Here is a 3,481-nt window from a genome sequence, read left to right on the forward strand (position 1 = left end):
TAGATTGTTGATCATTAAAGGGTCTTGAGCTGCATGTATTTGAAAAAAGGACTTGAGCTATATGTTTCTCAAAATATAAAGGACTTGAGCTATATCTCATCCTGGGATATGATAATCGAAAGGTGTTGAGATATATGTTTTTTTCAGATAAAAAGGACCTGAGCTGTATGTTCTAATAATATAAAGGACTTAGGCTATATGATCTAATAATAAAAGGTCGTGAGCCATGTGTTTCTCCTAATAAAAAAAGGAGTTGAGCTATATGTTTCTCAAAATATAAAGGACTTGAGCTATTTGATTTTATGATTTTAATGAAAAACAAGGACTATAGCTACATTTTTATAAGAATTGAAAGGTCTTTAGCTATATGTTTTAAATATAAAAAGGACTTCAGCTATAAGTTTTTCCTAGATCTTGCTACAGACGGTTTCCCAGTTAGACTTCAGCCTGTAGTTTTTGGTCCAAGCTTTACTCAGTGACTGGCCTGATGTAAAGTGTAGTAATCCAGTGTTATGCTACAGGTGATTAGTCTGTACACATATAAAACAGCTAGTTCGTTCAGAGTTGTTCACTGTTATAGAGTTAAATGAAAGCTGTTGTTTGTTTTAATTTTATTTTCCTCTTGTAAAAATTAAAACTTATGTTAGAAGTAACTTTCTTTAGTGAAAATTTAAACTTAATTAACTTAATTCACCTCTTTGAAAACTGAAAATGAAGAAACGAAGGCTTTTAAATATTAATAAATGTAAAACAGCCTAATTGATTTTGTACATCGTTCTCTAGTAAAATTTAAACTTGATAAACTTTCTTAGTAAAATTCAAAATGCTTTTTTATCCATAAATAAGTACATGCGTCAAAATAGTAAGTCACGGCGACGTAAAAGAACTTTTTTATCGGCGTATTTACACAAACAGTAAATTGAAAAAAAAAATCTCTGTCATTTATATTTTGAGCTAGGTAAACTGTGACACAGCAGAGGAAAGGACTGACAGATGGGGAGCACTGATATCCACTTCTCTATATAGAACCGAACAGAGGATGCCTGGGATAAGATAACGGTATAAAAAGATTTTCATAAACATGTTAATGGGGAAAAAGATCTCATCGGACTTTACAAAGGGTTGAATATATTTGAGAAAATTACCCTTACTAGAAATTCAAGGCGCTTCGCGCCCTTCTTTCTAGCCTTAGAGGGCGCTTCGCGCCCATCTTCTAAATTAGTTGTGAACATGTTCTCTTTGTGTACATCGTAAAACAAAACAAAAATAATTCGCGGATTTTTTACAAAAAATTTCGCGGATTTTCAAAATTTTTAAAAATTAAATGACGATCGAATTTTGATAGAGACAAATATTTGAAATTTTGATTTTTCATAAACCTTCCCTGGGGTCCCTAGATGTCCCACAAAAAATTTGGGCCCGATCGGTTCAGCCGTTTTGACGTTTATTGGATACAAACAAACAAACAAACAGACAAACACCCAAACAGACAAGCCAAATTTATATATAAATTTTTTGTAAGTTATTTTGATTTAGAATTTTTAACAAATAAGATCATTTTACACTATAGAGTCTAGAAATATTTACCCGGCCCTACATCCAAAACTGTCTTTCAATTCTCCATTTAATCAACCTCCCACTGTAAAATGTAAATTTATCTACTATGTTAGATTTGTCCAAATGAACCCAAAACGATGAGCTCATTCAAAGGCAATCTTCAATCTTAAACTTATGAAACATAAAAACAAGATATAATGGCAAAATCATTTTTCAATTTTTTAATGCGAAAATAAGAGGAAGAAAAGTTTAAAAATTATTTTTTAAAACTGACAAACATATACTTAGGATGCGGAACCTGTGTACGGAGAAAGCAGAAGACGCGACGTGAGCAACATCAGTCATGCTATAGAAGATTATGAGGATCTATAATACAGTTTAACCCATGGGAAGACATCGAAAGAAATTATAAAATGTCTAAACCTACTGACAATGGAATGCAGTAAGATAATTAGTTGTTCAATTGAATATTTATATGGAGTTATTTAAAACCTTAAAAAATTAGTTCATGGCTAATTATATATTTTTACAATTACTGAGATTTAGGTGTAAAAGTATATAAATTGTCAAGACGACATTCTTCAGATTCTTTCGGCATCTCCGAAGTTCTGGTTACACTGAGGAGAAATCTTTTTATTTCATTATCTCTCATTTATAAATGATGTCAACCATAAAATAATGGTAAAAGATTCGTTTAATTTACAATTACCATTAATTCCTTGCTCCTACAATGGATAGACAAGCCGATCCGTAAATGCAGTTCCTTGTAAAGAGTATAAAATTAACCAACAACGCGATTTTCAAGTACAAAAAATAAACTGATCAATGCCAGCTTTACGAAAAAAACTTTCTCCTTTTTTCTCTTTCTATTTTATTTTCTCCTCCAATAATATTGAATTTCCTTTTTTATACTAAAAACATGTCAAGCATAATTAGAAATGAATTCTTATGTCTGGACAAAATAATTTCTTCCATCATATTGTAATAATATATGTAAAACTCGTAAATAATTGTAAAGCACTGATTGGTGAAATTAGTTTATCAGCATGTATGCTACCAAAAACTCTGCAAAAATAAATATTTATATCTTGTAAAAAATATATTATACAGAGGAAAGATTGCAGTCGAAATAATAATTTTTATTCACCTTGTAAATAGATACACGTTTTAGAATTAATTTAACAACTTTATAAAAAGAAGAACTAGTAACGGATAGGTCGAGATCTGAAAACTTTAGTATTGTGGATATTGAGATCAATGCTTGATCTTTACTCTTCTTATTAATCTTAAGATTTATTTAATCTTTAGTTCTTATGCAGAAAAGTGTATAAAATTCAACCAATAGAGTAATGTACAGAATTTCGAAATAGTTTTCATTTTGTCATTCAAGTTTATTCTTAAATTGTTCAACAAAAAATGAGAAAGTTTGTTGAATTTAAATTTTGTCTAATTAATGCATCTAACTTTTTGCCTATTTACTATGGAAGGATTAGACAGAGCAAAATATGTGAAAAAAAACCGGCATTACATTCCAAACTGAAACTGGACATTTCCAAACTCCAATAGTTCTCTTTAAAATTTTGTATTAAATTGCATTTTCCCATTCAGGTGCGGATACAGGAGGGGGCTATATGGTCGAAGACGCCCCTCCCATTTAGATTTAGCAAGGTTGAGTTCTTGAATGTTTTATTAACTTAGTTACGGGATTCATTACGGATGATGATCTTGTAGATGTGGCGCCGTGACAAACTCCTGAAAGACAAACTCCGGAAAGACAAACTCCTGAAAAGACAAACTCCTGAAAGACAAACTCCTGACGAGACAAACTCCTGAAAATAAAAAATTCTGAAATACAAACTACATAATATCAAATTTAAAAAAATTTATATTTAATCTAGCCGCAGCGCTCGGCCCAGAAAGTGTC

General features: G+C 30.9%; 1 long non-coding RNA gene across 2 annotated transcripts; it reads left to right on the top strand.

The window, feature by feature from the left end:
- Positions 1 to 11: 11 nt before the first annotated feature.
- LOC111716027 (uncharacterized) lies at positions 12 to 1,924 on the top strand. 2 transcript variants are annotated; one of them, XR_002768396.1, is made up of 4 exons: positions 12 to 216; positions 412 to 521; positions 959 to 1,059; positions 1,846 to 1,924. It is a non-coding gene; the product is annotated as an uncharacterized LOC111716027 (long non-coding RNA). The 2 variants fall into 2 exon arrangements; XR_002768395.1 differs by having other exon boundaries at positions 17 to 521.
- Positions 1,925 to 3,481: the final 1,557 nt, after the last annotated feature.

The sequence above is a fragment of the Eurytemora carolleeae genome, unplaced genomic scaffold (genome assembly GCF_000591075.1).
Source record: "Eurytemora carolleeae unplaced genomic scaffold, Eaff_2.0 scaffold1931, whole genome shotgun sequence".
Classification (NCBI taxonomy): domain Eukaryota; kingdom Metazoa; phylum Arthropoda; class Copepoda; order Calanoida; family Temoridae; genus Eurytemora; species Eurytemora carolleeae.